General features: G+C 47.6%; 1 long non-coding RNA gene across 1 annotated transcript in view; it reads left to right on the forward strand.

Annotated features, from left to right (window-relative positions):
* Positions 1-24,449, forward strand: part of LOC149119845 (uncharacterized) — an 81,424-nt gene extending 56,975 nt beyond the window's left edge. Inside the window, exon 3 of the long non-coding RNA XR_016227053.1 lies at positions 23,978-24,449. This is a non-coding gene — a long non-coding RNA (uncharacterized LOC149119845). The remainder of the gene's footprint in view (positions 1-23,977) is intronic.
* Positions 24,450-24,912: the final 463 nt, after the last annotated feature.

Genomic DNA, 24,912 nt, shown 5'->3' on the forward strand with positions numbered 1-24,912 from the left:
TTGTGATGTGGACCTATTGGGTGGTCCTCAGGCCCCTGGAGGCCTGCCCTTGGAAGGTGGTTGTTGTGAGTGGATTGGTTATAGAAGCTGAGTTGGGTCTGGCCACTGCTTCCTGGCTCACCCTGTGAACCTTTCTCTGCCCATTTCCATCATTGCCCTCTGCCACCCTCATCAAATGTCAAACCAATGGGGCCACCCAATCACGGACTTGAATGTCCAAAAACTGTGACCTTTTCTCTTTGTGAAGTTAGTGTGCTCAGGTATTTCATGGTAGCAGAGAAAAGCTAACACCCTAATTATTTACCTGTCCACTCTCATGTCAGATTGGTTGGGATTTCTCCCCCATGATGTGAACTCACCAACACATTGGATTAAGACTTTCTGAAGCCAAGCAAGGTCTTATGGAGTTGGAGAAAGTCCTCAGGTCAAGAGGCCCGACAGACACAGGTGTTTAGAGAGGGGAGCTTCCTCATGGAGGAACTGCGTGACACACCTGCAGGTGTGTGCATGTGGGACAAAACCTATGGGGCCGGGATCAGCGATGTGTGCTACACAGCCTTGCACTCCAGTAAAACCGTTTCCCAAGCTTACCACTAAGCTTCAAGATCATACATTCCATCAGCAAGTTCACGTCCTTTGCAGTAGTTACTGTCCTGTGATTCTCCACCGTCTAGTTTCTCTCCATCCACTCCTTCTGTGTTTCTTTTTCCTTCCCCCAAATTCCCCACATATTTGTTTCTTCCTTGTCCATATACAAGCTCACCCACGTCCTATATGATGTGTCACATCAGAAGCTGTGGTCCCCACCCCTCCCTCCAAGTCCTAGCCTTGTGTTACAAGTGACTCATTGAAATATTGATTGGAGAATCACTTCAGCAACTCAAACTCAGCATTTCCAAATCTAGCTCATCATCTTTGACCTCGTGCTCAAATCAGCTGCAACCTCGAGTGTCGCGTGTGCTCCAGGGTCAGCTGCATCAGCATAACCTGGGAGCTTGTAGATGCTGATTTCAGGCCCTGCTGCAGACCAGTTGAATCAGAATGTGCGTTTTTAATAATGCCCTGGGTGACTCACGTGCGCATTAGTGTTTGGTAAGCACTGGTCTGTCTGTATACTCTTGAATTCTATTAATGGCACTGGGGTTTTGTCACTCAGTCTTGAAATTTGACAAGTATTTGAATCTTTGAAGTATCCACCAACTTCCTCTAAACCAGAATTTCTGTGGAACCTACATCTCAAGGAAATAATAATTATAGTTTGTATACATGTGATTGAGTTGAATAAATCCATGGCAATGCCATCATCCATGTAATTTCATTTCAATAAATCTGTATGGAGCTCTTGCTCTGTAATTAGCTCCACACTAAGTGGCAATGATGTAAAGTTGAACGAGAGTCAGGCCTCGCCCTCCAGGAGTTCACAGTTCACGGAAAGAGACACAGACAGTGAAAAATAAAGGAAGCCTTGGAGACCAGAGAAGGAGGTCCTGAAGAGGGGTCGTCCAGCTTAGAAAAGGAACTTAAAGGATGACTGGGCCTGGCCAGTCAAGGCAGGAGGAATAAGGGTCTTCAGGGAGGAGAACGGCTCGTGGACACGCTGTTTTGGAGTGGGGAGCATGTGCATTTGAGAACTCAACCCTGCTCCCGGGCTTGTGACTTCAGGGAAAATCACCTTACCTCTCTTATCTCATTTGCCTCAACTCTAAAATAGAAATGATAATAAATACTTTTTCAGGGTCATTGTGAAAGTTAAATAAAAATCACTAAGTTTTAGAACTGCAGCTACCTGATGCTCATAAATATTGATTGAACATAAATTGTCAGCAACCACAGCTTGTGCCTTAATTATAGAAAGAGCAATCATGGTTGTAGGTTGAAATGGTGGTCCCCCAAATGATATGTCTATGTCAGATCCTTGAAACTAGTCGATTTGGAATGCAGGTGTGATTAAGGATTTCAGGATGAGACGAGGGGCAGGTGCTGTGGCACAGGGGGTTAGGTTGCTGCTTGAGAATACTGCTTCCCTTCTCAGAGTGCCTGCGATTGATTCCTGTCCCTGCTTTGAATCAGCTTCCTGCTAATGTGCACCCCGGGAGACAGCAAGTGGTGGCTCGAGTATTGGGTTCCTGCCACACACATGGGAGAGCCAAATGGAGTTACTGGCTGTTGGCTCCTGGCTTTGGCCTGGGTTGCCATTGGGCTGTTGTGGACATTTGGAGAGTGAACCACTGGATGGGAAATTTTCATTCATATTCTCTCTCCCCCCTCTCTCTCTCTTGCCCTCTCTCTCTCCCTCTCTCTTTTCCTCCCCCCTCCCTTTCTTTTTCCCTCTCTTCAAATAAAGCAAAAATAAACTTTAAAACATATACAGTTAAAAATAATGTGAGCTGAGAGCATTCTGTATTACCCAGGTGGTCCCCAGCTCTAATGACCAGTGTCCGTGTGAGAAGAGGGGATGGCTCAGAGCAGGGGAGGCCATGTGAAGATGGAGACAGAGATGGAGGGAGCCAGCTGCAGGGCAAGGCATGCCTGGAGCTGCCAGATACTACATGGATCCTTTCTCAGAGCCTTGGGAGGGAGCCCAGCCCTATTTTCATATTGGTTTTGGATGTCTGGCCTCCAGCACTGTGGGAGAATAAATCTCCAGGACTTTAAGAGATATGTGTTAATTAGCTACAGCAGTTACAGGAGCCAGATGTCCATGTTTATGGATGTTTGCAGGTTTCCTGGGTCCCAGGTGTGGATGCCTCCTCAGCGGTTTTTGAAAGTAGTGCTAGTACTCTCACTTTATGGATGAGGACGACTAGGGCTCATGGAAGGGATGTCACTGTGCCTTGTTCACTCACTACCTATTGAATGGCCTCTTAAGTGATTGGGCCCTGAGCAGATAATTTGTGGAGGTTGCAGAGTATACAGGTCTAGATCTAGGGAGGAAGGACCACACTTGCTGGTTTGAGTGGTGCTCCCTCCTCCTGGATTCATGTCCACCTGGGACCTCAAATGTGGCCTTATTTGGAAAGAGTCACTGCAGACAGACTCAAGAATAGATCATCATCCTCAGAATCAGCCCTTAAGGCATTCTGGTCTAAAAGCCCATGAGAGCATTTCAGGCATGGAAAACCAAGATATTGTGGCAAAAAAATGTCCTACATGAAGAATCTCTGTGGGTAAGACCCCAGTGGAAAGAAGTGGCCAAAGAAGGATGTACTTTCGGGGCCAGCGCCGTGGCTCACTTGGTTAATCATTGTCCTGTGGCGCTGGCATTTCATATGGGCACTGGGTTCTAGTCCCAGTTGCTCCTCTTTCAGTCCAGCTCTCTGCTGTGGCCCAGGAGGGCAGTGGAGGATGGCCCAAGTGCTTGGGCCCTGTACCCACATGGGAGACCAGGAGGAAGCACCTGGCTCTTGGCTTCGGATTGGCGCAGCGCCAGCCATGGTGGCCATTTAGGGGGTGAACCAGCAGAATGAAGACCTTTCTCTCTATCTCTCTCTCTAACTCTGCCTGTCAAAAAAAAAAAAAAAAAAAAAAAAAGATGTACTTTTCTCTGAAGGGAGGAGAGAACTGCCACTTTGCTTATGGCCTTGTCTAAATATTGATGGAGATTGTGGATTCAAAAGGCTTCCATAGCCTTGGCAGCTCATGTCAAGAGCCTGGGGTGATCACTGACATCATACAAAAGTGTTAATTGTTAAACTAACAGCAGGAGTCCGTGTGTGCTTATTTCCCCATGCAGGACCTCTGTCCTCAATGAGTTGTATTATGAGAATTAACTGTAAAACTTGTTATCAAACAGGAGTGTGTGTGTGTGTGTGTTTGTGTGCGTGTGTGTGTGTAAAAATTGTTGAAGTCTTTACTTAGTATGGGGTTGGTCTTCTGTGTATAAAGTTAATTGAAACTGAATCTTGGCCGGCGCCGTGGCTCACTAGGCTAATCTTCCACCTTGCGGCGCCAGCACACCGGGTTCTAGTCCGGGTCGGGGCGCCGGATTCTGTCCCGGTTGCCCCTCTTCCAGGCCAGCTCTCTGCTGTGGCCAAGGAAGTGCAGTGGAGGATGGCCCAAGTGCTTGGGCCCTGCACCCCATGGGAGACCAGGAGAAGTACCTGGCTCCTGCCATCGGATCAGAGCAGTGCGCCAGCCACAGCGCACCGGCCGCGGCGGCCATTGGAGGGTGAACCAACAGCAAAGGAAGACCTTTCTCTCTGTCTCTCTCTCTCACTGTCCACCCTGCCTGTCAAAAAAAAAAAAAAAAGAAACTGAATCTTAATGGAGAATGGGACTGGGAATGGGAGAGGGAGGAGGAGGAGGAGGAGTAGTGGGGGTGGGAGGGTGGGTATGGTGGGAAGATTCACTATATTCCTAAGGTTGTATTTATGAAATTTGTACTAATTAAATAAAAGGCTTATTTGGGGAAAAAAAGAACAGGTCATCTTGGATAGGGTGGGTCCTAATCCAATATATAAGGAGGGGGAAATTTGGACAGACAGGCAAGGAGAGAAAGCCATGTGCCCATGGGGCAGAGACTAGAGTGATGTGTCTACAAGCCAAAGGTTGCCAGTAGCTTCCAGAAGCTGGGAGGAGGCAAGAAACGATCCTCCCAGGGAACCTGAAGCAAGGTCATGGCCCTGCTTACACCTTGATTTCTAACTTCTAGCCTCTGGAACTGTGAGACAAGCAATGTCTGCTCTTTCAAGTTGCCTGGTTTTCTGTGGTGATCTGTTGCAGCAGCCCTTGGAAACAGAGCATTCAGACAGTGGAGAGCACAACGCGTGGCCTCTGGGAATCAGAGAAAAGGGTGCGGGAGGGGGCCAGGAAGGCTTCACTCAGAAGCGCACTGGAGCTGGGACGTGAAGGCAGGTGGGAGAGGAAGGTGGCAAAGAGGAGCAGGAACACCTGGTGCAGAGGGAGCAGCATGTGCAAAGCCTCTGTGACTTGAGAAGGACCCACCCTGTGCAGAAGTAGACTTAACTGCCAGGGTCCAGGGTGCTTAGCCAGTCCTGGTGGAGCCAGAGCGACTGCGCTAACCACTACAGCTCCTCATCCTCTGTTCTACTGGCCTTGGCTTCTCCCTTGGGGGCTGTTGGGGAAGAGAATCTGTCCATCTACCAGGCACTCCCTCCACCCCTGACAGGCAGGGTGTCTGAGCAGGAGGTAGGAGATTCTGTTGTCCTTGAACACTGCGGGGGGTGCGCCAGGAAGAGGCACAAAGTGTGTGACTCCCCCAATAGCTGCTCCACCCAGGAGCCCACTGTGTGCAGCGAATGGGCTGCAGACAAAAGCATCCTGGTCTGAGTATCGGTAATTGGAGCGTCCACGTGCACAGGCGGGCACTGCGGCTGCCGAAATGCAGAGGACAAAAGGGAGATGAATGGTTGCGTCTTCCGGCTGCCCGTTGCTATGGATTCCGAGGAGCTGATGGGGAGGGCGGTTACCAGGCAACAAGAGAGGTATCAAGACAAAGGCAGCCTGTCTGGGGCAGGTATGAGTGTTTGTGAGGTGAGGTGAGGAAGACACAGGATGAGGGCGAGACAGAGGACTGAGGGAGACAGAGAGGGGAGAAACCCAACACAGAGAAAGGAGAGAGAGGCAGAAACACTGACATAAAGAGACAGGGAGATGTCAGAGGCGCGCAGAGACAGACCTAGAGGAATGCAGAGACATTTATTCAGCCGTGGGCATTTACTGTGTGCCAGGCATGCATAGCCTCTGGAGACAGGACTGTTAACGAGACAGACATCCTCCCTGCCTTTGGAGAGAGAAGCTGATGCTAAAGACGGAGCCAGAGGGAGAAGGCTGCCCACGTCCCGTGAAGCCGATGTCTCCCGGGAGCTGAGCAAGCTGAAGGCCGCTGCACTCTTGTGTCTCTGAGCAGCATACACCGGCAGGTCCACTCCTAGGCACGTGTACCAAGTGTCTACTGGTTGAACGATACTTGATCTCTCCCTAGAAGCTCTGTCATTGGTTGCGTTCTGCGATGCTTGAATGTCACACCATTGTGATGAACTTGGACAAGTTACTTCACTTAGTAATTATATAGTTACAGGAAGCTTCTACATAGGTTACTCAGTTGATTCTGCCACTGTATCCCCACTTTACAGAAGTAGAGACAGAGGTCCTGACCAGTGAAATGCTTTGTCACATAGGTACTTAGTTAAAGCCACTAAGAGCTTCTCATCTCTAGCCCAGTGTTTTCCCTTCCCTTTACATCCCCAAGTGGGCCAAGTCCTGTTTGTTCACAAGGAACAGAACCTACACAAGTTAGCTCTAGAAATGGAGGGTGCCTTGGGAAGAAGAGAAGGGACTCCCGAGACTCCAGGACAGGGCACAGGGCTGCTCTCACAGGAGACTCTGCTGAGGCCATGGACCATGATCAGATTGCAAAGACTACTCTGTCTTTCTCTGTGAAGCCATCCAGTGGCTCCTCTGCTTTTCTCTGCACACTGGGTCAGCTCACAGGACCCAGGAGTGAGCATCAAGGAAGTCTCCTTTCTTTTCTGGTTCAAATTCCCAAGAGAGAACTTGATTGGCTCAAGTGTTCAGCCCTGGTCCAGTGAACTGTGGCTAAGAGTGAGGCTCTAGGTATATGTCACGAGTGACTTTCAGTGGTTGGGTGTATGGGGCAGGCACCTGAGTGTTTTACATACACAGTCGTCCACCCTTGGGATACCAAGAATAGTCTTGCCTGCTTTTCAAGACTGCCATAAGGAACTATGATTATTGAAGGAGTTTGCAAACTGTTAAGTGGTGCAGAAGAGCAAGTCACTGTTTAGGCCAATGGGAATATCTGGCAGACAGAACACATTGCCCCCACCTCCTTTGCCAAGATCACAGCCCTGAGACATGGGACAGTATGCAAGGAAATTGATACTGATGAGAGAGCCTAGGAAGGAAGAGTCAGAGGATGGGGGTGGCTAAGGTGTGTACCATCACGGATTGAAGATGATAAAGAGAATGTCTTTGCTTCCCTCCTTCACTCATTTAAGAAGCCCCTTGAGCCTATAATGGGCTAGGAACTGTACCAGGTGATGGAGGGTACAATAGGAAAAAAATGCATGATTTCTTTTTTCTCAAGACTCACAGGGGCTAAGGTGACAAGCACATAACCTGTCAGTTACTATGAAAAAAATGTAATAAGATCATAGGAGCTGGCCTAACTCACCAAGGGGCACCAAGGAAGGCCAAGGGGAGGTGACTGTAGAAGGGTGTTGGGAGGAAGAGTAGGAGAGGCAGACCATGGTAGGGTTAGAGAGAGAGATGGGCAAGGTATCCTGCAGGAGTTACCCAGGCAGGAGCAAACATGAAGAAGGCTACGAGTTCCCCACGGTGGGGATGCAGGGAGTATGACAGTGGTAGTGGGAGCAGTGGCAGCAGTGGGAAGCCATTGAACGTTTTCCTATGGGTATTGTTTCAGATCTGTCTTCTGGAAGGATCCTTCTGGGTATAATACAGAGTAGGTGGAATAGGGGAGACAGAGGAGTGAGGGTAGTGTTTTCTGATGAGAGTGGAGGAATGTTGCTTCTCAAATATCCCTTGCAGGGAATTTGACTATGAATACTGATTATAGGGCCCTGCCTTCCAGAGATTAACATTGTACGTCTGAGATGAAACTCATAAACCTTCATTTCTTAAAAAAAGTTATTTATTTTTGTTTGAAAGTCAGAGATACACAGAAAGAGGGAGAGAGAGAGAGATATCGTCCATCCACTGATTCACTCCCCAGATGGCTGCAACAGCCAGGACTGGGCCAGGCTGAAGCCAGGAGCCAGGACCTTCTTCTGGGTCCCCCACATGTGTAGTAGGGGCCCAAGAACTCAGGGCATTAGCAGGGAGCCAGATTGGAAGGTATTTTTTGGGGGGAGAAAATACATCATGAGGATATAGTGTTTTAACTTTGATTTTATATTTGTAACATTTTAAAGCTGAAACCTTGACTGCTAATAATAAGAAAGTAAGTACTTGTTTGATTTGTTTTATAATAAAACATGTCATGTTTTAGAACCACGGTAACAATATAATTGCTGACAATATGATTCCTGAAAGAGAATTTTTTAAAAAGGATACCAGCTTATTCAGGTTCTCGCTCAGGTGCCAGGCATGGTCCATTCATCCTATCACTTCATCAGAAACCAATCCAGGAAGGGAGGGGATGCGATTATTATCCCTGTTTCGCTGATGAGAAAATTGAGGGCCTAGAGGTCAAGTGTTGACAAGTCAGCAAGTGACAAGAGTGGCGTTTGAACCCCCAACCCTCTTTCTTTCTCTCTGCTGCTCAGCTTTCGTCACTGATCCCTTTGCCTTTTGGAATTCACAGCGAGTGCCTGCTCTCCAGGTGCGTGGCCCACTTGGGTATTCAGTGCTCCCAAAGATGACTTGACATTTATTATTTGGAAATGCTCAGAGGAGAGAGCGAGTGAGCTCTAGTTAGCTGGTTTACCATCCTGGTGCTATTTGCTCAAGAAAGGTTCTCAAGAAAAGTGTTGGCTCAGACTTTCCAAGTGATGGATTATTGCTTTCAGTTTTATTAGCTAATGGGTTCCGTCGAAAGGTGTGGAGTATTCCTTCTCTACTGCAGACTCTCTTCAGTGTGGGGAAGTTAAGGGGGGGGGCGTAAGGACCTGAAGAAATTGTCAGGCACAATCTTGAAGCTATAGGGGCCACTGGCTTCTTACCGTTGAGTGCTTGCTCAAGTAGTTTTCTCCAAATGCATTATCTTTTCTTTTTATTTTGTCTGTTCAAGCCAAAATCAATCTCAGAAACTCGGTTTCTCTTTGGCTCTTCTTTGAGCATCCCAGCCTGCAATCCTGTTCCCATCGGTAAACTGGGCTGGGTTGAGGAGTGTCTCCCCCTTCCTCCAAATTCAGACTCACCCGGAAACCTCAAACAGTGACCTTATTTGGAACTACGTCTTTGTGGATTTAATCAAGAGGTTGTCCTTGATTTGGGTGAGCCCTCAGTCCAATGGCTGCTGTCCTTATTAAAAAGGCTGTATGAAGATATGGAGGCTATAGAAGGGACATGTCATGAGAAGATGGGCAGAGATGAGACCAATGTGAAGACAGAGGCAGCGATTGGGATAATGCAGTTACAATTCAAGGAATGCCAAGGATTGAGAGCGACTGTCAGAAACTAGCGGAACAGGACAAAGCCCCACTGACACCCTGATTTCATTCTGGCTCAACTACTGTGAGAGTTCACTTCCTATGGTTTTAAGTAACCAGTTTGTGGTAATTTGTTACAGTAGCCCTGGGAGACCAAGATGTTGCCTAAGCCAGCACTGGAGGAAAAGGGCAAGAATGAGAAGTCAAGGGAGAAACTTAAAGGATGAGGAGGGTCCTCGTGGAGAAAGTGGGTGATGAGAGAGGACAGGAAAGGAACATTCCAAGGATGGGGACAGACGGCACTGAGTCCAGGAGTGGAGGAACAGCTGGAGCCAGCAGGGAGCTGGACACATGGGCAGCTTCTCTAGAATCCACAGGACAGGTGTGAGGTAGGGTTGGGAAGGTAGGCAGGGGCTAGGCGGCTCAGGGAACCTCTAGCTTGCATGCTGGTACACGTGAAGTGCCCAAACAGGAAACGCAGCCATAACCAGTTGGCATCTTGGACATGTCTGGAGGGTGAGCTCCCCGCAGGACTGACTGCTTCCTGCATTGGATTCAGTCCAGCACCTGCAGGAGATGTGAAACTTCCCTCTTGAGTGGCACCCTGCCTCTGGGCCACCCTCAGGCGACTTTGCATGGGGCCAGTGTGGCGTTAATAGAAACAGGTGTTCCTCCGGCTCCTGGCTTGACTCTATTAGACTCTGCCTGGAAGTCTCTCCAGCCAGCAGCCTCCGACCTTTATTTTGTCATTTTGGAAAGTTTTGCTTTAATAAATCTTTCTAGCCAAGAAAGCCAAGGGAGGGCCTCCCTCTCTGTCCTGCCATTCTCCAGCCTAGGTCCCCACTGACGGGGAAAGGAGGCAGGCGTGGAGAGCAGGGAGATTCGCTCTGTCTCCAAGGAGATGGAGGGATCTGTTTTTCCCTTCTACGTTCCCTTTAATTGTCAGTTCCCTGGCCTCCAGGACGCAGGTGGGATGGGCCTGGGTTCCTTCTGGTGGGGGTAGGGGAGGGAGGAACACCAAGGAGTGGGGCGAGCCAGCCCAGCCTCTAACTCTTGGTCTTGCTTTCTGTCCATCACATTTAGTCCCAGTATAGCCCCCTCCCCAGCTATCTTCTCTCTCCAGCTCTTGGGTACCCTACCCCTAGCTCTCAGCAAGTCTACTCAGGTGTTGGGCAAAAGGAAGAAGAGGACCTGGGATTTTCATGCTAGGTCAAAAGATGTTTGTTGAGTAAATTCTGTAGTTCAACAGAATACATCCCAGTGGTCAAGCGAGGCGGCTCTGGACAGAGCAGCTGCTTCCCTAGCCTCTCTCTGCCTCAGCTTCCTCCTGCACCTGTTGTAATAGGTCAACAGGTGGATGCCCACGACATGCTTAGCTTAGTGTCTTGAATATCTCCAGGGCCAAATAGGCATTAATTAGGCTTAAGAAGAATGGCTGCTTCATTATTGGGAAGGAGGAGTGGTTGAACGCATGAAAGTAACACCAGGAGACCGACAAACCCAGGCCTGAATTCCCACTTTGCTGCTTTCTCGTTTGTCTTGAGGTTTGCTAACTTAACTCTCTGAGCTTCAGTCTCTTCATCTTTAAAATGGAAACAAGAATCTCTGACTCTCGGTGTTACATCGGTAAGGATGAGATAACATTTAAAAACTGAGTAGCACTAAGCAGGGACTCAGTAACTGGTTGACTCATCCACTTACTATGACTTTGGGCAAATGACATTTTCCTTTCCTGCTTCAGTTTGCTCATCTAGAAAGTGAGGACAATACTAGTACCTGCTTCCTAAGCTTGCTCTGAGGGTTAAAGGCTTATTTTAAGCCTGGCTCTCAGAATGTGTTTGGCACTGTTAGCCACTGCCTGTTAAACACCTGTTATGTTTCAGGCACTGTACGTTCTTTTTTTTATTTAAGAAAGTATTCATTTATTTAATTGAAATCCAGAGTGATGGAGCAAGAGACAAATCTTCCATCCACTGGGTCACTCTGCAAAAAAGCTGCAGCAGTCATGGCTGATCCAGGCCAAAATCTGGAATCTGGAGTTCTTCTGGGTCTCCCATGTGGGTGCAGGGGCCAAGTACTTGGGTCACATTCTCTGCTGCTTTCACAGGCACATTTGCAGGGAACTGGATTGGAAGCAGAACAGCGGGGACTTGAACTGAGCTCTATGATGGATGCCAGTGTTGTAGGCGGTGGCTTAGCCTACTGTGCACAACACCAGTCCCCAGGGCACTGTGCATTCAGTCCTATGAGTGATGAGTTCATATCAGATCCACTTTACAGAAGACCAAACGGAGGCCTGAAGAGGTAAGGCCACTTGCTCAAGACTGCCTGCTTGTAAATGGCAGAATGACTCTCCCTATCTTCCCAGCAATGGATACAGAAGTCTGGCTATGTGGGAACACAACATGTACACGAGCCATCTTTGTAGTGCTGGCTGCAAACCAGCCCCACCCCCAACCCAACCCAGGGGACTCTGGACTGTGGGCGAAGCCTGCTTGGGGTGATGGATAAGCGGTGACAGCTCCTGCTGCAGTGTAAACACACGGAAATATAGGTCAGTTCCAGCAACCGCTTGTTTTACCCCAAAGCCAATCTTGTCAACTTGATCTTCTGCCCTGAACTCCAGCTGTCCTCCGGATGTTCTCGTGTTTCATGAATTATGCAAACTTAACAAAATGTGTGCTTCGAAGATTAAAGACTCTCTTCTCCTTCTTGAAAAGCCTTTCTTTCCTTTACGGATTTTTTTTTCTTCCTCTTGCTCCTGCAGCCTATTTTTGAGCCACCCTGCAGAGCATCTTCTATCTTCTTGTTTTTAACAATTTACCTGGAGAGTCCAGTGCTTGGTGCTAGTTTTTTTTTTTCTTTTAAGATGTATTGATTTATAGGCTAATCCTCCACCTAGCGGCGCCGGCACACCGGGTTCTAGTCCCGGTCGGGGCGCCGGATTCTGTCCCGGTTGCCCCTCTTCCAGGCCAGCCCTCTGCTGTGGCCAGGGAGTGCAGTGGAGGATGGCCCAGGTGCTTGGGCCCTGCACCGCATGGGAGACCAGGAAAAGCACCTGGCTCCTGGCTCCTGCCATCGGATCAGCGCGGTGCGCCGGCTGCAGCGCGCCGGCCGCGGCGGCCATTGGAGGGTGAACCAACGGCAAAGGAAGACCTTTCTCTCTCTCTCTCTCTCACTGTCCACTCTGCCTGTCAAAAAAAAAAAAATGTATTGATTTATTTGAAAGTCAGAGTTACAAGAGAGAGAAGGTGAGGCATAGAGAGAGAGGTGGGGGGGGTCTTCCATCCATTGGTTCACTCCTCAATTGGCCGCAATGACTGCAGCTACTGAGCCGAAGCCAAGAGCCAGGAGCTTCATCTTGGTCTCCCACGTGGGTGCAGGGGCCTGAGGACTTAGGCCATCTTCCACTGGTTTCCCAGGTCACAGCAGGGAGCTGGATTGGAAGTGGAGCAGCCAGGACTCAAATCGGCGCCCACATGGGATGCTGGCACTACATTTGGTGGCCCCACCCACTGTGCCACAGCGCCGGCCCCAATCTGGTACCAGTTTTACCATAGATTCGTTCCCCACATTAGAGACTTGCTAGGCATCGTGCCCTTCACTCCTGGAAATTTCCCTAAGTGGTAGATCAGAGCTCAATTTGACTGACTCTGATAATGTGGTCCAATGGGGGCTAAAGTGGCAAACTAAGTCCAATTTAAAAATCCCAACGTCGTAGCAAATATATCCCATGATATAAATACTCCCACCATGCTTGATTTCAAGATACCAGCATGGCATCACAGACCATGAACTTGAGAAGCGAAGACCAGATCTGCTCTCGTGAGTTGGCTCCAGCACACTACTGAGTTCAGTTCCCATTAGAAGAGGCACTTACTATCCTACCACTTGTTGGCTGTGTGAACTTGAGCAGTTAACTGCTTACAGCCCCAGTTTCCTTACCGGTAGATGGATGTGCAGATAGGATTTCTGTCTAGGGATGTGGGCAGGGTGAAATGAGTTGACATACAAGTGTGTAAGTGACCAGCACTTAGTCTGATAGTAAATGGCAACTGTACTACATCAGACTAGAAAGAGCCTATTCTGGTCAAGGTAGGCTAGGTGTTGCTATAGCAACAGATAACCCCAAATCTGAGCCTTAATATAACAAACTTTGATTTATCATTCATGAAGTGTGACAAGGGCATATTGGGCAGGGGTGGGGCATGTCTTTGCTCATGAAAGCACTTCAGGAGAGCAGGCTAATGGAGGCTCCGTGATGACATGTTTTTATGATCCCCACAGCAGACAGAAAAGAAAGAAATATGCTAAACTGTAGGCTGTTTTAAAGCTTATTCCCACAAGTAGCACACATCATTTGTACTTTTTTAGCTAAAGCAAGCAAAGAGGCATGCCTACAAGGATAAAGAAGAGTAACTCCTCTGTGTGTCCAGAAAGAAAACCAGAATTTCTGGATCAGAAGTCTGGAAGATGACCATGATCTCCTAGATATCGTTTCTTCAGTGGCATTTTTATAAAGTGGCTTGTATTGACACTGAACAGGAAGAATGGGTGGGGATTATTCTAGTCAATCCCACTGCTTCTGCTGAGGCCCATGATAGACACTTAGAGCTATGGGATCTCAAGGAACTTACTAAAACCACCCCCCCCCCAAATCTGATTCCACTTCTCCTATGAGAACACTGACAAAGTATCTAGTTCACTTCCCTAAATGGCCACAACAGCTTGGGTTGGGCCAGCCCAGTGCCAGGAGCCCAGAGCGCAGTCTGGGTTTTTCATGTAGGTGGCATCCCAGGGTGTGCATTAGCAGGGAGCCGGAACTGGAAGTGGAACTGAGGCAGGAACCCAGGCACTCTGATACGGGATGCAGGTGTCCCAAGTGGCATGAAACCGTCATTCTTAGAGTAATTGAAATTTCAGTGGTGCACCAGGATGTAGGCTGGTTTTATTCTAGCAGCGAATGGATATCACCCAGGGATCCCAGGACTTCATGTCTCCTTGGGCTCTGGGATCACATTTGGGATGGTTGCTATAGTTTTGCACACCATATTGTCTGAGAAGTGAGGGGACAGTTCCTGGTAGCCCTCACATAAAAGAGGTTTTCTTTCCAAAGACTCTCTGAAAACATGACCCAGTGCCTCGTAGATCTCTGTCGGTTACATGTTCCCATCCTTGAACCAGTCCTTGTGTCCAGGGGACAGGATATGCTGATTGGCTCAAATCAATCTACCCACACCACATGATTGAGAAGGGGGAGTGCTGGCTCCTGAAAGGACATTTGGGATAGTGTGAAGGAAAGGGAACGTGGATGGTAGGAGACCCCCACATGTAAGTGTGGCCAGCGCAGCTGTGTTGCCAGAGAAGCTGGACACTGAGTGTGTGTGTAAGGGGGAGGGGAGGGCTGCTTAATAACAGTGGGTGTGTCCATCAGAACTCCCAGCAGGACTGCTGAGTCCTGGACACATCTCTATGTATGCCACTGCTTCCTTCTGGCAAATCTAGATCCCCCATTTGGAGTGCAGGAGGCTTTGAAAGATCATCTTGGAGTATATCAACCATGCTTCCTCTTTTCTGTGTTTTGATGCTAACCCTTAAGGAACTGCTCCTCCCAGGGTTAGCCAATTCTGAATGGGAGTCAACAACTAGCCTAGGGACCAGCACTGTGGCACAGTAGGCCCCCAGTAGGAAATAGACGGTGCACTCAGAAGGGTGAATTGAGAAAAGTTTACTGAACTCTTCACAGGGCAGGGGCGTGTTTAGGGAGGCCGCTGAGAAATGGTGAAGCTCCAAGGGGCTGGCAGCAGAGGGGGCCTGGACACTGGGTGGACACGGGAGGGAGCGATGTTTCTGGAATCCTGCATGGCCTGTGCTTGTTGAACAGGGTGCAGCTAACAGGAGTTGTAGTCACAGGTAGGCACACAACAGTGGCCAAAACCACAGCTTGGCAGAGAGAGGGCAGGGCAAACGAGTAAGTCCTCCCTCCTCCTCATCTACCCCTTGGTGCTGCCTCCCATTGATCAAACACAAGTGCCAGCTACAGGACAAGTAGTCGCTTCATGTAATTCATAGAAATGAGCGTGCTAGGGACGAAGTAGGGTAGATCAGGGGAGGAAATAGTTCTGGAAGGGCAACTAACCAGGAGAAGGTCGAGTTCTATATTAGTTAGTGCAGGCAGAACTAAAGAGGGCTTCGGCCCATGAGGGCAAAGAAGCAAGGAATTTGAGGTGAGGGTGTGTGAAATCCTTTACCCTGTCCAGTTGCTCCTTCCTTGGCCACTTTGGGGTGGTTAATAAGAGGAAACATGGTTATCACAAAGAAAGTCAGGATTGGCATCATGAGAAGAACACAGGATGTAATTTATACTACAGTGTTCACGACTGATAATGCACCCTCAAACCATATCCACAGCCTAGCATTAGCAAAGTGCTTTTTTGAAATAGTTTATTTTTTAGAAAGTTGAGATTTACAGAAAAATTGTGAAGACAGTACAGAGTTCCCATATCTCTCACTTGCTATATCTCTTTAGGTGCCTCCTTGCTGGGACGGTTTTCTCTTAACCTTGCCTTGTTTCTGATGACCTTGATGGTTTTGGGGACTATTGGTCAAATATTTTTAGACTGCTCCTTTCTTGAGTCTTGTCTGATGTTTCTGTCATGATTAGGTTAGGGTAATGGGCTGTGAGGAGGAAGACCCCAGAGATATGGTGCCATTTCTGTCACACCACATATACAGTACATGCTACCAGGATGACTGATGGCATGATCACCCGGCTAAGGTACAATCTGTCAGCTTTCTCCATAGCATAGTTACTCTGCCCCTATTTCCACACTGTTTTTTTGGAAGGAACTCCCATTGGGTAGCCTACCCTCACTGATGGTGAACAGTCTACATACAAGATCAATCTTTAAAAAAAAAAAAAGATCTTATTATTTGAGAGGTAGAGTTACAGGCATTGTGAGGAAGAGACAGACAGAAAGGTCTTCCATCCACTGGTTCACTCCCCAAATGGCCATAATGGCCAGAGCTGTGCCCATCAGGAGCCAGGAGCTTCTTCCAGGTCTCCCACATGGGTGCAGGGCCCCAAGTGCTTGGGCCATCTGCTACTGCTTTCTCAGGCCATAGCAGAGCTGGATCGGAAGAGGAGCAGCCGGGACTAGAACTGGCACACATATGGGATGCCAGCACTGCAGGCAGAGGATTAACTGACTGTGCCACAGCGCCAGCCCCCATGATCAGTCTTAACCTGATTTTCTCGTGGTGGAATCCCCTCCTCCTCTATCTTTGTGAGGCTGAGAAGCAGGCTCTGAGACCGGTTAGACCCACATGGTGGAGCATAGAGACCTGAGGCTCCAAGCAGCACTCCCTGGTTTGGGAAAATGTGTGGAAAGGGTGGGGGATTTAGAGGGGGAATCATAACAAATTAGTGCATCCGCTGGGCTGGTTCATGTCCACAGTTAATTATGCTGGAGGCTGCCATTCACTCCTGGTAACAGGGTAATGGGGGCAGGCCTGGGAGTCCAAGGCAAGCTCACAGGAGGCGGCTTCTGTGTTGTGGAAGATGAACGCCTTCTCACCCCTTAGAACCAAACCCTCCAGTGGAGTGACAGGTGCAGCAAAATAGGAAATATGAATCGCTCATACACGTGTGAATTACAAATGCAAACAGGTATTCATTTCTGCTCACCAAAGTGGCAAAGGTCAAAAACTAGATAATTCCTAGTGCTTGTGTGGGTGTAAAATATATATATATATATATATATACACACACACACACACATATACATATATACATATATATATATATATATACTCTTCTGTACTGCTGATGAAAGGGCTGTTTATAATAAGGGAAACATTAAAATATTCACACTATTTAAAATAGAAATTCTAAAACTTAATTCTTTGAAAGGCAGAGAGGGGCCAGGGAGACAGAGACAGACAGAAATGTCCCACCTACCAATTCATTCCGCAAATGCCTGCACCAGCCAGGGCTGGGTCAGCACTGGGTCACACGGAAGCTAGAAACCGGGAACTCAGTCCTGGTCTCTCACATGGGTAGTGGGCACCCAACTACTTGAGCCGCTGCCTGCTGCCTCCCAGGGTGGACTTCAGCAGGAAGCTACAATTGGAAGCAGAGCTGCGACATTGGATATAGGATGTGGACATTTGAAGCACCAGTGCCCAGCCCTAGAAATGCAACTTTTATGATTTTGTCATGGGTTGTCATTGATATAGGCAAAAGCAAAACTATAAAGATAATCATTATTATTTATAATATTGAAAAACTAGAAGTACCCGGAATATGTAGTGACAAATGAGCAGTTAACTGCATTTTATTTTGTCCATTGGACCAAGGTTTATGAAGTTACTCAAGTGGCCCCATGGAAGAGGGTTTCCCAAACTGTGTTGGGAAAGAGGACATGGTCAGTGCCTCTCCCATATACTCTGCCTTATCACTTCATGCACTTTCACTTTTGTTTTTAAATTTTTTTGGACAGGCAGAGTTAGACAGTGAGAGAGAAAAAGAGAGAGAAAGAGAGAGAAAGGTCTTCCTTTTTCCGTTGGTTCACCCCCAAGTGGCCGCTACAGCCAGTGCATTGCAGCCAGCGTGCTGCGCCGATCCAAAGCCGGGAGCCAGGTGCTTCCTCCTGGTCTCCCATGTGGGTGCAGGATCTGGGCCATCCACCACTGCCTTCCCAGGCCACAGCAGAGAGCTGGACTAGAAGAGGAGCAACCAGGACAGAATCCAGTGCCCCGACCGGGACTAGAACCCGGGGTGCCGGCAGCACAGGTGGAGGATTAGCCTAGTGAGCCACGGCGCCAGCCACTTCATGCACTTTCAACTGACAGTACCTGATTCCTTGCCTGAAGCCTTTCTCTAACCATTAAGCTTTTGTTTTCTTCCGTAATAATGTCCAGTATACCTCTCAGCTAATGACTTGGTTTCCATCTAAGGGTGAAAGTTTGTAAATGTCTGCACAAAGTTTTAGTTGTTGTGACTAGGGAGGGACTGGGGATACTGCTGGCATCTAGTGGGTAGGGGCTAAGGATGCTGCTAAGTCCCACAAAGGGACAGGCTTGGGCATAGCGGTTAAGACACCACTTGGGATGCCTGCATCCCTTATTGGAGTTCTTGGATTTGAATCCTGGCTCTGCTTCCGATTCCAGCTTCCTGCTGATGGGTACCCTGGAAGGCAGTAGGGAATAGCTCAAGTGATTTGAGTCCCTTCCACCTACCTGGGAGACCTTGATGGAGTTCTAGGTTCATGGCTTAGGTTAGCATTTAGGAGGTGGACCAGCACATGGAAGATCCCTCTGTCTCACAAATAAGTAAAAATTAAAGCAATTAAAGCAATAAGTGCACAGGACAGCCTGCTCTGTAACAAAGAATCGTGCAACTCCAGAGGTCCATAGCACTGGGGTTGGAGAACTCCATTCTACAATGTCCCAGCTCAGTCCCACCCAGAGGGGATCATTTGACTTGTGCATCTTCCCCTAATTCTCCTGGATTAATCTGCCATTGCTCACAACAGTAGCCGACTTGATAATGCACCCTCCCCTCATCCCTGTCCCCACACTGCTGTTCCTTTTACCTCTCAAACGACTTCATCTTCCATGCCTGTCTTGGGATTTATTTTTGGGAGAATGCAGGCTTAGCCAGTAGGCTGCCAGAGGATATTTTTTTAAACTTTTATTTAATGAATATAGATTTCCAAAGTACAGCTTATGGACTACATTGGCTCCCCCCTCCCCTGATGACTTCCCTCCCACAAAACCCTCCCCTTTCCCGCTCTCTCTCCCCTTCCATTCATATCAAGATTCATTTTCAATTTTCTATATATACAGAAGATCAGTTTAGTATACATTAAGTAAAGATTTCAACAGTTTGCACCCACATAGAAACACAAAGTGAAAAATACTGTTTGAGTACTCATTATAGCATTAAATCTCAATGTACAGCACATTAAGGACAGAGATCCTACATGAGGAGTAAGTGCACAGTGACTCCTGTTGTTGACTTTACAAATTGACACTCCTGTTTATGGCATCTGTGGGGAGCAACTCGGACTAGACTAAGTTACTGGAATTAAGACTTATTCTATGCATCTGCTCTCCCACAATATGGCGCTGAAAGGGAGTAAACAACTTCTACGCAGCTGCCTCTTGCCAACTTGACTGATAAGCTGCAGGAGCTGATCCTGCTCCTGATTGGAGGAGAGCAGCGTGCTCGGTGTGTGGGTAGCAGAGTTGGGATTGGTGGAAGAGGACTATAAAGGAGGAGAGAGACAACATGCACCGGGAACATCCGGATAACATCTGAGCAGCCCCTGAGAGAGCCGGCCGGCGGTGTGCCGCTCCTCCGCGGAAGTGGGGAAAGTGGCAGGGGGAGCCGCCCCTCCACGGAGGTGGAGGGGTTGGCAGCCAACCCGGGAAGGACCAGCAGCAAACCCGGGAAGGGCTGAGCAGACGAAAGAACAGCGCAGGGTCCTGTGTCGTTCCTCCGCGAATGGGGGAGCGACAGGCATCAGTAATCTCCCTATGCTCCAGTCATGAGTTTCTAAGGCTATGGAAGCCTTTTGAGTTCTCCGACTCTTATCTTATTTAGACAAGGTCATAGTCAAAGTGGAAGTTCTCTCCTCCCTTTAGAGAAAGGTACTTCCTTCTTTGAAGACCTGTTATTTCCACTGGGATCTCACAGAGATCTTTCATTTAGGTGTTTGTTGTTGTTGTTGTTGTTTTTTGCCAGAGTGTCTTGGCTTTCCATGCCTGAAATACTTTCATGGGCTTTTCAGCCGGATCTGAATGCCTTTAGGGCTGATTGTGAGGCCAGAGTGCTGTTTAGGACATCTGCCATTCTATGAGTCTGCTGTGTATCTTGCTTCCCATGTTGGATCGCTCTCCCCTTTATTTATTCTATTGGTTAGTATTAGCAGGCACTAGACTTGTTTATGTGATCCCTTTGACTCTTAGTCCTTTCATTATGATCAATTGTGAACTGAAATTGATCACTTGGACTAGTGAGATGGCATTGGTACATGCCTCCTTGATGGGATTGAATTGGAATCCCCTGGTATGTTTCTAACTCTACTGTTTGGGGCAAGTCAGCTTGAGCATGTCCCAAATTGTACATCTCTTCCCTCTCTTATTCCCACTCTTATATTTAACAGGGATCATATTTCAGTTAAATTTTAACACTTAAGACTAACTGTGTATTAATTACAGAATTAAACCAGTAGTATTAAGTAGGACAAAAAAAAATACTAAGAGGGATAATGTATTAAGTTGTTAATGAACAACTGTGTTGTGGAACAACTTAATACATTATCCTTCTTAGTATTTTTTTTTTTTGTCTGCCAGAGGATTTGATGATACCTTCCTTTGTCAACGAAATTTGAAGATTGCCTCATGTACACCGTTTTCTATTTTTCTTCTTGGAAATTCACACTGTACGTTTGCTGTGTTGAAGGCCCCTAGAATTTCCATAGCAGAAGCAAACAAACCTTTCTCCTCATTCTCATCCCTCTCTCCTTCTCTTCCCTCCCTTTCTTCTTGTTTCTTTCAATTTGAAGGAATTTGTCAACTCTTATCTACTGAGTCTCATGGAACTAGTGGTCAATTCACCGACTATATCTACTATAAAAGATTAATTAATAACATAGAATGTTGTTTGTGCCTCTTCCTCCGATCTTAGTCTTACTCACTAACAGACATTTTGATCTGGTCAGCTGCTGCCTCAGCACAGCCCTGCTTAGAGCTGGCTGGCACACGGTCGATGAACGCACGAAGGAGTGAATGAAGAAGCATCAGACCCCCGTTCCTCTGTTCTCCTCCACTTTGGCCCCTCAGTGTCCCTCCCAGCTCTTCCCCGATCCCGGGACATCCTCTCTCCTGGATTCTAGGACCCCGCAGTCCAGTTGTGGGAGAGGAATGAGTGGAGTTCTCACTGCCCAGCTGTGCCTGATCACAGTTATTCAACATTGCAGCCCTGTGTCACATCACTGCATTTACTGCTCATATCCTGGCACTATGGTTGTTATCCCAGTTTGGGGGGGGGTGCTCCCCTGAGAGGAGAGGGCGCCTGCATAACGTCCCACGGCCATCAGCTGCACCAGCCTTGCTGATAGGAGGTCCATATCCTTAACCACTATTCTAAGCAAGGGTTTGGGCATAGGGTGAGGGCCTTGGAGAGTGGGGTGCAGCGTGCCCAGGGAAATGAGAGGCGGCAAAGTGGTTAGGCTTCCAGACTGCAGCCAGGCTGCCAGGGCTTCAATCCTAACTCTGCTTATACCATGTGAGCCTGTGCAAGTTACCGAACCTCTCTGTGTCTTGGCTTTCTAATCTATACAATGGAGACAGTAGTGTCTCTTGCCTCGTAAGGTTGTGGTGAAGACTAAGTGGACACTATCTACAGATGAGTTAGTACTTTGTGAGCACTGCTTACCAAGTGCTATGTAAATGTTAAGGGAATGATGTATGCACCTCTGGATGTCAGACGTTGTCACCAATATTTTTTAAAGATTTTATTTATTTATTTGAGAGGTAGAATTACAGACAGTGAGAGGGAGAGACAGAGAGAAAGGTCTTCCTTCCGTTGGTTCACTCCCCAAATGGCCGCAACAGCCGGAGAAGCGCCAATCCAAAGCCAGGAGCCATGTGCTTCTCCTGGTCTCCCATAGGGTGCAGGGCCCAAGCACTTGGGCCATCCTCTACTGTACTCCCAGGCCACAGCAGAGAGCTGGACTGGAAGAGGAGCAGCTGGGACTAGAACCAGTGCCCATATGGGATGCCGGCACCGCAGGCGGAGGATTAACCTACTGCACCATGGCGCCGGCCCCACCAATATTGTCTCATGGAAGTAAACTGGATATAGAACCTGCACATGTGGGCTTTGCTATCAGACTGCCTCAGGTTCAGGCATGACTTACAAGCTGTGTGACCTTAGGCCACTTACTGAATCTCAGTTTCCTGTCTGCACATTGGGGATAAACATCCTCACCTCTCAGGGGCACAGTGAGGATTACCTGGGCTACAGTGAATAGTCAAGTGCTGTGTTCATTATCAGCTGTCATTCATACTTACAACAGTTCTGCAGAGTTGGCGCTGTCATTGATGTAGGCAGGGAGGTAGCCAGTGAAGAGGAGCTGGGGATTGCCAGTGCTACCACAGCCCATTTGTGTGCCAGCCCCACGTGCATTGCCCACACTCAATTCCCATAATGGACCTGATGCCATGACACTTCTGAGATTTCCAAGAATTGACACAGAAATGGGCTCTACTCAAACCCTGCCCCAAACTCTGACTCTTAAATCTTCAGTTAAGCCCTGCCCCAGCCCCCAGTCTCACGCCTCCCAGAGCATGAAGGGAGAGCTCTCGGAAACTTGTAGAAGGTGACAGCTTCCTTTCTCTCTCATGCTCTCTCTCTCTCTCTCTCTCTCTTTCTCCCTCTCGCTCTTGCTCTCACTCTCTTTCCTTTAGCCTATAAGTAAATAGTATTCCTTGCTCACCTCTGTCATTGTCTCTTCCTTGAATTCTTTCTGGAGACCAAAGCCTCACCAGAGGCACACCCACAACACCATCGCCCACATTTTAGGGAATAGGAAACCAGGCTCAAAGGAATGATGTTATTTGCTGGGGGTCACATGGCTGGGGTTGGAGTTCCTGCCTGGTTGAGCCACTCTGGAGAGGTCTGGCACTTGTTTTGAGAGGGTGCCACTAGCCCCTCCCCTGCTTGCTGTGTGTGGACTCAGCGGACTATCATTGGCTGGACCTAGGGCATTCTTCAACAGACCAGGGACTTCCTCACTAAACAAAGCAAAAAACAAACACTCATTAGAATGCAATTGCTGTCTTGCTTAAAGCAAACGTCTCAATTAACAGAGAGACCTTTTGGGTTCTTAGCTGCAGGCAAGTTCTTTTTGGATCAATTAAATTGTTGACAGCACAAGAGGCTACATACAAATCAACAGCCAAGGTGCCTTTCGGTTCAGGTGTGCATCTGAGTGAGCAATGGACTGGAGTCAGGTTCCAGTATTTTAGTGCAACCCTCAGTAAGAAACGTGTGTCATATCACAGCCAGTGTATACACATGCATCATGCATGTGTGTACACATGTATACACACACACATACACATAACTCTTACAGTGGGCAATCTTCTATTCCATTGGATTACAAACAATGGTACTTTCAATAACTAATTCCGTGGCATCATGAATCGCCCACAGTTTAGAATACTTTAGACAGGATTGTAGTTGCCCAACTATGAGCTGAGACATTCGAATAAACGAGGCAGGTGCCCTTGATGTGCTGCCATGGTTTTAAGGACAGTTTTGTGCCCTGGAGTGAGACAGACCCTTGAACTAAGTGTCTGCTGCCTCTTACAAGCTGCTGCCTTCCTGTCCGCCCACCTCCACCACCACACTCCTCCTCACTAGCTTCCTCCAGGTACCTGACCTCTTTGATCTTCCTAGGAGGCTAAGCATATTTGCACCTCAAAGACTTTGCACTCCACCACTCCTACTGCCTCCCAGGTCCCACTTCCCTCCCAGAGCCTCTGCCAAAAATGTCAGCTTATCAGCAACACTCTGCTGTGCACTTGCCTCTGCGCAATGGCAACCCCGCCATCATTTTTACCTTGCTTTAATTTGATTCTTAACAGTTATCATTATTTGTTGTTTATTATTCTCCACTCAAAACTAAGTTGCACAAAGGCAGGAAATTTGTTTCCTTCTTGAGGATGGCCATTCTATCAGGTGTGATATTTCATTGTTGCTTTAATTTGCATTTCCTTGATAATTAGTGATTTTAAGCATAAGCATTTTTTGCATACCTTTAACCATTTGCATGTTTTTTTTTTTTTTTTTTTTTTTTTTTTTACAGGCATTGGTTCACCCTCCAATGGCCACTGCCCCTGGCGCACCGCGCTGATCCGAAGCCAGGAGCCAGGTGCTTCCTCCTGGTCTCCCATGTGGGTGCAGGGCCCAAGCACTTGGGCCATCCTCCACTGCCTTCCCGGGCCATAGCAGAGAGCTGGACTGGAAGAGGAGCAACCAGAATCTGGAGCCCGACGGGGACTAGAACCCCGTGTGCCGGCGCCGTAGGCGGAGGATTAGCCTTTTGAGCTGCGGCGCCAGCCTGTGTGTTTTCTTTTGATAAATGTCTTCAAACCCCTTGTATGTTTTTAAATCAGGTGGTTTTCTTAGTGTTGAGTTCTTTGAGTTCCTGATATGTTTTAGACAGTTTCATTTCTTTCAGTATGTCTGTCCTTATGCTGGGACCCACATTGTCTGGATCACTGTTGCTTTGCAGTGAAATTTGAAATAGAAAAGTATAAGTCATCCAACTTTGTTCTTCTGTTTCAAAAATTGCCATATAGTTAGATACATATATTGTCTTCACTGAGTTATACCATCTACATAGCCTTCTTCCCTCACTTTAATGATCATTGCCATGAATCCCACATTATCTGAGACCAATATTCCTGTTTTAAAAAATAGTAATCATATAATGTCTGCATATGAAGAGGTTATGGAAAAATACTAAAAATTGTTAAATTTTAAAATGTTAAAAAACGGATTATTTTGGCTATTGTAGATCTTTTGAAATTCTATATGAATCTTAAAATCAAATTGCCAATTTTGACAAATCAGTTGAGATTCTGATAGGAATTGCATTAAAGGTAAAGATCAATTTGCAGAAATTATTGCAATACTAGTGATATTGTCATCCAATGAACCTGATATGCTTTTCCACTTATTTGCATCTTCTTTAATTTCTTCCAACAGTATTTTGTAGTTTCCAGAGTGTGTTTTATT

Source organism: Oryctolagus cuniculus, chromosome 21, assembly GCF_051225735.1.
Source record: "Oryctolagus cuniculus isolate XC-2025 breed Fujian yellow rabbit chromosome 21, ASM5122573v1, whole genome shotgun sequence".
Lineage (NCBI taxonomy): Eukaryota > Metazoa > Chordata > Mammalia > Lagomorpha > Leporidae > Oryctolagus > Oryctolagus cuniculus.